Source organism: Mus caroli, unplaced genomic scaffold (genome assembly GCF_978045245.1).
Source record: "Mus caroli unplaced genomic scaffold, Mus_caroli_1 scaffold_3, whole genome shotgun sequence".
Lineage (NCBI taxonomy): Eukaryota > Metazoa > Chordata > Mammalia > Rodentia > Muridae > Mus > Mus caroli.
The window spans coordinates 151,179,600-151,192,557 of record NW_028227258.1 but is presented as its reverse complement, the minus strand read 5'-3'; the positions used below and the strand labels follow the sequence as shown (position 1 = coordinate 151,192,557).

General features: G+C 45.3%; 1 protein-coding gene and 1 pseudogene across 1 annotated transcript in view; both read right to left on the bottom strand.

The window, feature by feature from the left end:
- Fabp12 (fatty acid binding protein 12) overlaps positions 1-12,958 on the bottom strand; it is a 65,691-nt gene that overhangs the window by 37,551 nt on the left and 15,182 nt on the right. The gene's annotated exons all lie outside the window — the stretch shown is intronic.
- On the bottom strand, positions 5,390-5,872 carry LOC110291750 (large ribosomal subunit protein uL23 pseudogene; annotated as a pseudogene).

The window sequence follows — 12,958 nt, the reverse complement described above, 5'->3', positions numbered from 1 at the left end:
ACTCCTCTGGTTTCACATCTGCCCCTTACCCATAGCTTTTGATGTGTGGAATTCCATTGCCTGCTTTTGTGAAGGATGTACACTTTGCAAGTTGGATTCTGCCAAGAGTGGTCTCAGCTTTCTCTGGATCTGAGACCCTCTACACCATGCACGTGTTATTTACTGTGACTGGTTAGGCATATTTCAAGGATTATAACTTTTTGAAATGTATGGAGGGGGAGATTCTGGGATGCATAATTAAATCTTGGGGCTGGGGTGGGGAGGACCTGAATCTTCCAGCTCAGTCTGGGGTTGCAGCGGGAGCATGATTACCCCAACAAGCAAAGAACAAAAGTGAGTATGAATTTGGGACTGTAATGTTGAAAGCTTAAGATTTTACCTAAATTCAAGCTTAATAAGCTTCAGCTGTGACCCATCAAGGTGCATAGTCTTCAATGAGATGGCCAAAAATATCCTAAAGTCAGCATCATCTCATGAAATACAAAGGAAAAGCCCACAACCTTAGAAACACATATGCACGTGCACATAAGTTCCTTCACTGAAAAATGAGCACTTCTAATTATATAAGCCACAGAGCTGATCTGAGAGACAGGAGCTTGGGGGCCTGAAAAGCTGACTGGGGACAAAGGTCAGGCTGAACTGTGGCAAGCATCCAGGCTTCAGTGCCTTAGAGAGAAAGTGAAGAAGGGAGGGGCTATCCAGGGGAATGGGGATGGAGAAAGAGTATGAGGAAACTGGTGTGGAGTTGGCAGTGAGCAGAAGGTTTAAGAAACAGGGAGGAAGCTGGCCAGATGGAATTTAGAAAACGTAGTGTAAGTCCTGGGGAAACATTCTGGATTGATACAGGGAGAACCATTCATTATCCTAATCGGCTCGGGTGTCATCTGCCCACTCACACAGGACAGTCTGCTGTCCTCCCGAGTCTAGGAAATGTTGCAGGTGAAGAGTGTTTTAATTTCTAAATGTGGGAAAGCACCAGGTTCCTCGGCAAGGAGCTGAAAGGAGTGCTTTGTGAAGCACTGCTTCTTGGAAGATGCTGGAAGGGGAAGACAGAAGCACAGACACAGGTGCAGAGGACTGGGGAGTTTCGCAATGGCTGACCTGAAGCTTACAAGCCCAGAACCGATGACCCTACAAAAGGAACAAGGGACACATGTGTGAAAGAGGCATGTTGAAATAAGGATCTACAGGAACTTGTCATTCTCTATTAATTATGTAGGTGGTAATGAAGAAAAGGATGAGTCAAAATTATTCCTGGGCTGTAAGCCTGGGGGATTTATACACTGGAAACCTGAAAAACCTTGTGGGTTGCTAAGATCCTGAGACCCACGTGGCAACACAGAGATAATCAATAACTAAGTCTACGTGTGGTCCCTGTGGAAGGCTCAGGATGCATCTGTGCATTCACCTGAGTCTAAGTACAGTTTTCTAACACATACTCAGAACCAGCAGGACAAGCACTCCTTAACATCCCCACAGGGAAGGACACCCACGGCAAAATGTACCAATACCCCATCCCATAGTTCAGTTTGGAGAATTACAAGCTGTAGACTGACCTATTTTGATTTTAGATATTAGTTTGCTAAAGCTATGTAAGAAATCTCCGTACATTGGCTAGCTTAAAGAACAAAATGACATTTCTTTCTCACAGTTCTGGAGGCCAAAAGTTCAGAGACAAATTTGCATGGTCTTGGCTTGCATGACCAGGTGGTATATCCCCTGCATCCTCCTCCTCCTCTTACAGGGGTACTGTCTTTGAGGTGCACAGAACGGCCTCATTGAGCATCCTTTACCTATTCCGGCCTTGCCTCTGAATGCCATCACACTTTGCGGCCTGGGCATAGGAATTCAACCTGTGAGTGCTGAGGAAGCCAATCCACTTCATAGCACTCAGTGTGTTTTCTAGCTGTTCTCTTGGGAATAACCCATATTTGGGAATCGGAAACTTAAGATAAAACGTCGCTAAGAAGCCTAGCAAGATAGGTCAGTAGATAACGGCACTTGCCACCAAGCCTGACTGACCAGAGTTCAGTTCTAGGAACCTTTATGTGAACGGAGAAAAGTTACTCCTACAAGTTGTCCTCGGACCTCTATGTGCATGGGTGTGCACCCACATGTGTACATAAATACCTGCATGAACACACACACAAAAAATGTAATTTAAACATTTAAAGGCTACTGAAAGGTTGGTTTCTCCTTCCAAAATGAAAAGGAAATTAATTTATCATGCACATCCTAGGAGATGCCTAGGTAAAAACACAATATGCAACTAAATTTTTATTCTTTAGTTCCACAATTATTTTTAATTTGTTAAGAAAGAGGAAAAAGGGCATTTCCTCTCACTATCTTTGAAGCTCCTATTTCCACAGTGGCATGTGGATAGTGTCCCTCCAAGCATTCATTTTTCCCATGTATGCATGTTCCTGTACCTTCCTTTATAGAGCATGATACAGCAGAAAACAAGGCCATCAGGTCCCCCTCTCAGCACTTTTGTAATTCGATTTAAAGCTCAGACAGGCAAATGCACCATCAGAGTCATGTGTGTCAAAGGCTAGATGAAGTCTGGCTCATGATGCCAGAGATGGTCAACACAGTGGCCCTTGCTCAATCTCTGGGATTTATAAAAGGCTTCCATGAGAACATGACATTTCAATAGCTACTCAGAGAATGAGGCAAGCATATTCCAATCAGAAAGTGACTATCACAGTTCCAGGTGTGAGAGTGAGCCAGCTCCCTCGGGGCAGTTGGAAGAATTTCAGTACGCTGGGAAGTGTTATAAGAGGTCACCAGGAGGATGAGAAGGCCAGTGCACAGGCGTGCGTTACAGAGTTCATGCACTCCTCTGGCACAGGGGGGCTGTGGGAGAGACTTAAACTGCAGACTTGGACCTCAACGCACTTACTGGGACGACTGGACAGAGCAGATGAGTCAGAGGAGAAGGAAGACACTTGTTAGCTTGCTGGAAGAGTTAAAAGTAAATGATATTGGAAGTAGGGTCTTGACAATAAAGAAAAGTGAACCAGGTGGCTTCTAGTGCTACAGTCAGACCCCACAAAGCACAGTCGAGTTTTCTACTCTATTTTGTTCCCTGGTGTCATAAATACCTCAAGTATTGCCTGGCACAGAGTAGATTAATTAGATAGTCACTTCTTTTAGGTATCTTATGGAATAGTTAGATAAATAAAGGAGAGAGGGGGGGAGGGAAAGGGAGAGGAAGAGGGAGGGGGAGAGGAAGAGGGAGAGGGAGAAGGAGAGGGGGGAGAGGGAGAGGAAGAAGGAGAGGGGGGAGAGGGAGGGGGAGGGGAGGGGGAGAGGGAGAAGGAGAGGGGGAGGGGGAGGGGAGGGGAGGGGGAGAGGGGGAGGGGGAGAGGGAGAGAAAGCAAGGGTGAGAAGGTTGGTATCAAACTTACTAAAGAGCCAAAGATGGCCTTGAATTCCCAGCACTCCTGCCTCCACCACCATGCCTGCGTTAGGATCACATTTCTCCCTAAATATTTTTAACTCATGCGGATGTAGGACATGATATGAATTGAAAACACTGGCCAGACTTGGGTTCAGGAGGCTTGTGGTGCTGTTTCTGGGATAGGAAACAAGAGAGAAAAGTGCTAGCTTCTACATCCTTCTCAAATGTCTCAATGGAAATGCAAGGGAGCTGGGAGAGCTCATAAGCCATTCCTGGTTTAGGAATATATGAATATTTAGTTTAATTTTCACAAAACCCATGTTCAGTGTGATCATGGCTGGGAGCCTGTAAAGCCAACAACGGATCAATAGAAGGGGTCTGGCATGTGCCCGGTAAACCTGATTGATTCATTCTCTCCCTCTCCCTCTCCCTCTCCCTCTCCCTCTCCTCTCCCTCTCCCTCTCCCTCTCCCTCTCCCTCTCCCTCTCCCTCTCCCTCTCCCTCTCCCTCTCCCTCTCCCTCTCCCTCTCCCTCTCCCTCTCCCTCTCCCTCTCCCTCTCCCTCTCCCTCTCTCAACACCATGTCACTCAGTTTGACCTCACATTCATGACCCTTGTGCTCTGCTCGCCGAAGTGCTTGGGTCACACACATGTGTTATCACACTTGATGCTGCCAATTAGTATCAACTAAAACAACATCATATTCTATGGTTAAAATGTGGCTGTTCTATTACTCTTTACCTTAAAATATTTTTTTTTCTGTATTTTGTGTCTTAGTTAGACATCTGTCTATGTGTCTTAGGGTTTCTATTGCTGCGATGAGACACTATGGCCAATAAGTGAGCTGGAGAGGAGTTTTATTAATCTTGCACTTCATCAAAGGAAATCAGGGCAGGAACTTAACAGGAACCTGGCCTGGCGGCAGGAGCTGATGCAGAGGCCATGGAAAGGTGCTGCTTACTGGCTTGCTCAGTCCTCTTTCTTATAGAACCCAAAACCAGGGCACTGGTTGTAAAACTTTATCTTAATTTAGCTCCCCAAATCACATGGGAATTTTCATGTCCAGACGCTGAGGGTCCCTGTCCCCAGCTGATTTTTGATTAATCAATAAAGAGACAATGGCCAGTGGCTGGGCAGAGTAAAAGAGGCAGGACTTTTAGAATTTCCAAGCAAGAAACTTGGGGTGGGGATGGGGGTGGGAAGAAGGGATTCTGTCACCAGAGACGGGTAGATCTGACCATGCTGTGAAGGAGCAGGCTAAGTGGCTAAAATGCAGGTAGAAAGAGAACGTGGCCCCACCCCACGGGAACGCTGCCCAGAAGGAAGCAGGGCAGCAAAGATAAAATGCAGATTTAGAAAGTGTTAACTCAGGAATACTGGAGGGGAGTGTGTGCTAGCCGCAGGGAGGTGTGGAAATGCCCAGCCATTGAGCTAGTAAGGCATATTAAAAATATCACTGTGCGTGTGCGTATGCGTGTGTGTTTCATTCATGAAACCAGAGAGCTCCTGGGCGAGTGCAGAACTTCGAGACCTGCCCGGAGCTCAATGTGGATTAACTATTCACTACTACAACCACCAGCCCAGGGATTGCACCACCACAATGGGTTGGGCCCTCCCCCATCAATCACTAATTAAGAAAATGTCCTTGGAAATTATGGAGGCATTTTTTTCAGTTACAATTTCCTCTTTTCAGAATACTCTAGTTTGTGTCAAGTTGACACAGGACTAGCCATAACAGTGTGTCTAGTATACATGTGGAGACCAAACAATTACGAGTGTCGTTTTTCAGGCATGGTCTACCTTGGCTTTACAGACAAGCTCTTTCTTTGGACTAGCTTGCCAAGTAGACTAGGCTGGATGGCCAGCAAGCCACAGGATTTTTCTCGACCCTCCAAATGCCAGAGTTACAACTATATGCTAGCACACCCAACTTTTTTTTTTTTTTTACGGTGGAAAAAAAATGTATATTTAGAATTAGTCATCTGGACTCAGTTTAGATGATCCCAATCTTGTTGGCAACATCTAGGGCATCATAATCAGGACCCAAGCGAACATACGCCTTCTTCTCTCCATCGGGCCTTTTCAGGGTATTGACTTTGGCCACATCAATGTCATGGAGTTTCTTGACAGCCTGTTTGATCTGATGCTTGTTGACCTTGACATCCACAATGAGCACAAGAGTGTTCTTGTACTCTATTTTCTTCATGGCTGACTCAGTGGTCAGTGGGAATTTGATGATAGCACAGTGGTCAAGTTTGTTTCTCCTGGGCGCACTCTTCCGAGGATATTTTGGCTGCCTCCGGAGCCGAAGGGTCTTGGGCCGACGGAAGGTGGGTGACGTTCGGATCTTCCTCTTTTTGTGTCTGTGGACACCTTTCAGCACCGCCTTCTTAGTTTTCACGGCCTTCGCTTTGGCTTCGGCTTTGGGAGGGGCAGGAGCTTCCTTCTTCGCTTTCGGCGCCATCTTGGCGAAAAGGCCACACCCAACTTTTTAAGGTGAGTCCTAAAGATTGAATCAGGTCCTTTGACTACCCACTTAGACGCCCACCCGGGCCGAGTGGAAAGCGTCAGGCAGCCCTCCCACGTCTGCCTGCCCAGAGCATAGGAGGAACTCTGGCTGGATGTGGGCTATCCTCCCTCCCCACTCTTTCCCCTGCCCCCTTTAGTTCCCACTAACGTAAGTTTTGAGTTGTGGAAATAGTTGCAATAAGAGGGGAGCACTGGTGCATGCTCTTTTAAATGTATATTTAGCACTGCAGTTAACAATTCTCCTTCCCCTTTCATGAGAACTGACTCGTGTGGATTGGAAAGCAGCAGAAATGCTTTGTGGCTTTCTTGTTCTTTCTGCCCTCTCTGCCAGGGAGCTGAACGAAGGTATGAGAAACATGTAATTAAATGCACGGGTATGCAGTAGACTGTCATGCCTGACTGTCAGATGAGAGGTGGCTAGTCACACCTGTCATCTCATCTGGGAAGCTGAGGTAGGAAGGGTGCTGTGAGAAGTCAGCTGGAGCCACATAGCCAGTGCCAGGTCATCCTAGGCTACAGAGAAAGAGCCAGCCTCAAAAGAAATAATAAATAAATAACCAACCAGTCGATTGTTTAATAAAATAGGTTAGTGAGCAGATGTGCAGAAAGTGAAGCAAAAGCTCAGATGTTTGAAAAGGAAATTCAGCTTTAAAGTATCTGATTAAAGTTAGGTGTGACTGAGACCCTCCTATAGCCCCAATTCTTGGAGGACTAAGGCAGGAGGATCTTGTACTCGAAGCCACCTTGGGCTACACAGTGACACCTTCTCTCATAAAGCCAAGGGGAAATAAATAGTCTTAATCTTCCAGAAGAGTTATAATTAATAAAAAACATAAATTCTTAGAATTAAAAAAAAAAATCCAGCCGGGCGGTGGTGGCGCACGCCTTTAATCCCAGCACTCGGGAGGCAGAGGCAGGCGGATTTCTGAGTTCGAGGCCAGCCTGGTCTACAAAGTGAGTTCCAGGACAGCCAGAGCTATACAGAGAAACCCTGTCTCGAAAAAAAAAAAAAATCCAGCCGGGCGTGGTGGCGCACGCCTTTAATCCCAGCACTCGGGAGGCAGAGGCAGGCGGATTTCTGAGTTCGAGGCCAACCTGGTCTACAAAGTGAGTTCCAGGACAGCCAGGGCTATACAGAGAAACCCTGTCTCGAAAAACCAAAAAAAAAAAAAAAAAAAAATCCAAGGGAAGAAATAGAACTTTCCTGTTCAGAGCCAAAGATTCCGGAAAACACCTCAGCCACTGGCTATTGAGCCTTTTCTCAGCTTCACTTGAATATCTCTATACTAAAAACATGGCCTCTAATTTATATATGCAATCAGTCTTTATTGATTCTAGGACTTCGAGCACAGGGAATTTACTCCTCTCAGAGACACCTCTTCTGTGTCTGGAGATTCCGTGTTCTGATATATATTTTTTTTAACTCTCCCTTTATTGGACATTGTTGTGCTTTCTGAGGTGGATAAGATACTACTAGTTGTCTTGCAAATGTTTCAAGACAGCTAATGTTTATACTTCAAGTATTTGGGTAATTGTTTGGTTTCCCAGATGGAAGGAAATTAAGACTCAAACCTCCCTCACATCACTTAGCTTCCTCTTCTCTTGGTTATTCTCACAAGTCTCCTCCTCTTGATTTTAACTAAACAGCTCCCCAGACAGAAGTCAAGGCACTGAGTAAAGTGCTGCTGTAAGGACGGGTTACTGCTCTGCTCTCAGGAGGAAGCTTTAAACCACTGGTTTCAGTCTCTTCTTGGTTGAATATGCTAATTAAAAGATAAGATCATAGCTTTTCATTTTGTTTTCTATAGGAAGTTTTTTCTTAGTCAGCAGGAAGATAGAAAATGAAGCACTTATTATAAGTAAAAAGTCAGAATTATTTAACTTGGTCTTTAAATCCTGAATAGGCTCGAGCAGATAAATACCCTGGGCACCCCATGGCCTTGGGCCTCCATGGGCAGGAGGAGCACATTGATAAGGGGGGTCTGAGAAGCCAGTTAGGTCAGGAGCTACGGGAGCACAGAAGGATGAGGTTGCACAAGTTTCCCTCTGGGCCAAATGGACACAAGAATTGCATGGGCATTTTTATTCTTGGCTAATGGAGAATTGGTTCCCATGGCAGGCTCCTTTCTATGGTGTCTTGGGTTCTGAAAGGAGGGGAAATGTTAGAGTCTTCCCAGAAGAGAGTGGGGTGGGGTTAAAAAAAAAAAACCAAGCCATAAAGTACAGGAGGACACAACTCTCTCACACACTGGAGAAATAGAAGTCAGAGGGAGTCTTGCACACACCTTAGAGATTACAGAGAAATTGGGGTCAGAGTTCTGCCAGTTCCCACTATGGTAACTTGGGAGTCTGTGCTGTTTGCCACTCTGGGAAGTGCCATTGGTGTGTGTGTGTTCCACTCTAAGCTGAGCCTGCCTTCTCTCTCTCCCCTCTAGCTGCCCTGTGCCATGTACCTGCTCTGAGTCAAGTCAGCCACAGCCTTAGTGATCACAAGGCTGAGGTAGGTGGGGCGTGTGAGCTAGAAAAGTGCTTCCAAATGGAAGAACCTGGATAGTACAAGGATGATTCTCCAAATGGAAGAAGCTGGATAGTACAAGGAGGATTCTGCTGTCCTGATGATTTCATTGGCTGGAAACTTGTACCATCCACTCAACAAAACCCCTATTAATGTAAGAAGCCTCCTCCTCCTCCTTAGCAGGCAAGCCAGCAAATATATCTTGTGCCTTTAACATTCTCTTTTGTGTTCTTACCTTAAATTCCATCCTTCTCTGGCCCCAAATATTTTTAATTAATTTTTTAAACCATGCTTTATTTTTACATATTGTAATACAATTTACCTAAGAAATAATACTGTAATAGAGTAATTTGGTATTGTTTTATATGGAAGCAAGGGGGGTCAATTTTCAAGTTTCAAAGCCCCTCTACCAATAACATTTTAAAAACACTTTTTTCTAAGTGGGTTGATATAATACATATATTCTGTAACTAGTCATGTCTTATTTCTACTGAAATAAATGGAATTAAAAGGCAAGCCCAAACTTTTTGCCTCTGGAAGAGCACACATTGGATTTTTTAGGAATGCAAAGTTATTGCTACTTCAGTACACAGAGTTGAATTTACATACCCACCATGTAAAAAATTAATACTACAAATTGAAACTAAACAAAGTTAGTTTTATTAGATATCTCTTGGGACACTTAGCAATTCTTCCCTGGGAAGGAAGTTTACGGGTTCATTTGCTGGTTTGTGCCCAGGTTTCCTGACATGGCCAAGCTCAGTTTTCTTATAGATCTAGGCCCTGCTTCCGTCCCTCAGCCAAGATGCTAGGAGGATGGGTTGGATGGAGGCTAGGGGAACATGACAGGACAGACTCTGTCTCATGTTCCCATGAGGCTCCTCTCCTTTTGCCAGGAACCTTGATTTCTGCATACAGTGGCTGTGGGTGGAGGGGCCTTAACCAGCCCTTCTTGAGCTAACCCAGAGAAGTCCTTCCTGCTCTCAGAGTTCATCCTCTTAGTGCCTGCTGCGGGCTTGCTGAGATGCCCCGTGAGCCCGCCGCTCCTGCTCCCTAGACAGGAAAAGGAGAAGGGTTCTCCTAAAGGCCACAGCAGGAAGAAGAATTTCATTGCGATATGGCCCAACAATAACTGAGGAGCACAGTGGAGTCCTGCGGAGTTCCGACAGTTGTTGGAATGCAAGGCTCAGACACTAGTGTATGGGAAATAGTGTGCTCGTTCGTCTCTTCATCCCACCACTCTCATCCTAGCCAAACCGCAGTCGATTTTTTTTCTCCATTTGAGAGACTCAATTTCTCATTTTGTGAAAATAAAATTGTGGAAGATAGTTTCCCAGCCAAATAATTTCATACCACATCCTCAGCTGTATTTATATATGGTTGAAGCAAGGGTCTGCTAGAACAATCAAATAAAGACTGAAAATGCCCCCCCAACATTCTCTGCCTTTCTCTGCTGCTTCCCTGTGGCCTGTTTAGGAACATGGTTTAGAAACTCACTTCTACATTCATCAGAAGATCCTGGAGCAAAGCCCCAGTCTTAAAAACGCTAAGAAAAAAAATGAAAGACACCATCCTCACATCCTATTCAAGGCACTCAGGAGAAAGTTGATACATCTGGGTCATCCTCTGCCAGCCAAACAAAACACATCTGTGTGTGGGCAGTTTTCTTCAGCCACAGCTTTTCAAGTCCAAATTGTCCCTGCCTCCCCCTTCCTATCTCTTCCTTGTGCCTCTGGAGCTCCACAGGAGGCCCTGTCCTGGGCTTCAAGGTCATTGTCTGGGTTAACCTCAACAATGTAACAAAGAACCATTCTCTCCATCTTACAGAAACTCAGATTTCAACTAGGTCAGTTTCCACAGGAGCCCCAGCTGGGAAGGGCATGGGGGCTCCAAGAGCAGGACATTGTGACATCCCTATCCATGCTAAACTCCAACAAGTCCCCCGCAACAGTAACTCCCCAGGTCATCTGCATGGCCTGGTGAAGCCAAACTCCTTTGCAGTGACACTGGGCCACAATGGCAAAGGGGATGGTCACACGTGTCATCACAGGGGGCTGTTCACCTCAACCTCTGTCTTTTCTGAGAACACTATTATCTTTCACTAGACATTGCAAGCCACAAAGTTTAGTAGAGTTTGACAGATTTTTTTTCCTCCCAAGTTCCAATCTATTTTAACTATTTGTCTTTGGCAAATCATAATTGTCCTGAATTCCCAAGCTCTAAAGCAGAGTGATTTATTTCTCTTTCTGAACTTTCTCTGAAAGTGGATCAGAGCTGGGTAAATAGCAAATGCTCCGCACTAGCCTAGGCTTGAGTTTTGGCTGAGCTACTGACAAAAAGGAAAGCGAGAATCTTTCCCTCTCCTGGCACTCACTGTAGATTAGATTCTAAAGTGAACTGGTATTTAAAATGCTGATTTAATAAAAAGAGGCTTTGCGTAGCTTTGAGATGGTTGTCAAGCAGGTTTTTCACCCTGTGGTTTATGGTGAGGCTCTGTAGTGCAGCCAGATTCAAAAGTGGTGAGGTTAATGCGGCTTTAAGCCTGGAGGCACAGGAGTTGGCACCCACAGTAGGAGCCATGGGACTCTGCCATGTTCTGGAGAGAGCAGGTGACTGGGCAGTTCGGGCCTTCATTTCTTCTTGGTTGTGAAGAAATGGTGCTGCCATCTATCTGTGTATGGGCAGAGCAAGGCGGGAGGAACCAGGCAGCCTTTTTCCAGATTTCTGGGCAAGTCGTCCTAGACTACCAGCTCACTCAGAAGGCTGAGTTCACTTGGGATTTTCTTGATTTGGGAGATCTGGTCTTTACCGGCAGGCAGTCGTGTGTGTCCCAGGAGGGTCAAGAACTCTCTGACCTCTCAGAGAAAAGCTTGAACTCCTGCTCCCCCTGTCGACACCTTCCAGCTACTGGGCTTCCGGGAGTGGAGCACCAAGCTCACGGCAAAGACTTCTGGAAACTGATGGGTTCTTTTAACCCTTGATTCAAAAAAAAAAAATCACAGCCCATCGTTCGTCTCAGAACTATCCAGATTCTCTCTGGGCAGTTCTAGTCTTTGTCTTTCTTTCTTTCTTTCTTTTTTTTTTTTTTTGGTTTTTGGTTTTTCGAGACAGGGTTTCTCTGTATAGCTCTGGCTGCCCTGGAACTCACTTTGTAGACCAGGCTCAGAAATCCGCCTGCCTCTGCCTCCCCAGTGCTGGGATTAAAGGCGTGCGCCACCACCGCCCGGCAGTTTTAGTCTTTGAATTTACCATTACAAACTGTCTTCAAAGAGCCTAGCCTATTTTTGGAGCAACTTAGTTTCAAAGAGGAAAAGTCACACAGCTGGAAATGTACAGATGCTAAGCTTGGTGCCAAAGCTCTGCTCTTCAAAATGCTGCTCTGGTCCTTGCAAATACCAGCAAAACCTCAGGCTCACTTCAAGTATTGCTTTGTATTCAGTGAAACTCCTAACAAGCCCAAGGCAGTGTGGGTAACTTGTGCTAGGCTTTATAGAAGGCCGCTGACTTAAAGTTTACTCCCTGCTCTCTCCCAACAATTCCCAAGACTATTGACTATTTACTTCCTGTTATCGCCTAACAATTCCCAAGTCTGACATAATGGATTTTCAAAAATCTGCTCACTGCTTTGATTTGGGGAGAAAAAATCTCTATGTGATGCTAAATATTTGCCCAATTTTGCTTTGTGTTGATTGAGTCAAGGTCTCTGTATGTAGCCCAGGCTGGCCATCAACTCGTGATTCCCGTATGTCTGTCTCCCAAGTACTGGGATTGTCGAGGTCACTTAATCTGGTGCTGTTTGGTTTGATTTGGCTTTTTTGAGACATGATCGCAAACAGTAATGTGTAATTTTGATTTGACTGCATAGATCCTGCATGTGTTCTTGGCCGTTAGCCACTTCAGTATCTTTGCTGTTCACACCCATTCTTTCAGAAGTCTTTGGAAGATAAAGGTGATATTTCCTCTGAGATGGAGAAGGGACTGGGAGTGCTCACCACATTCCTCTGAGATGGAGAAGGGACTGGGAGCGCTCACCACATTCCTCTGAGATGGAGAAGGGACTGGGAGCGCTCACCACATTCCTCTGAGATGGAGAAGGGACTGTGAGTGCTCACCACATTTTCCTCTGGATGGAGAAGGCACTAGGAGTGCTCACCACATTTTGGGTTTAGTTCTTAGTCTAATTATTTTTAAATTTTGTCAAATCATAATCACAGTCCAGGATGTCACAACTGAGGGCTCATATCAGAGATGCCTTTAGCTCTCATTATTTATTTTTACTAAATTCGCCAATAGTCCAATGGGAAATTTATTCATGTTATACCCAAATATGATTCAGTGAGCTAATTAGATTTGGAGCCATCAGACTAAGCAAAGCTCACTCTTTTCGCTTTTGGTTCTGGAGACATGCTAAGGGAGTGTTCTGTTCTGCCTCTAAGCTGTATCACGGGCACAAAGGTAACCTTGTAACAACAAGCATTTTGCAGCGGTTTGGTTTCAGGGTCATGTCCTCAC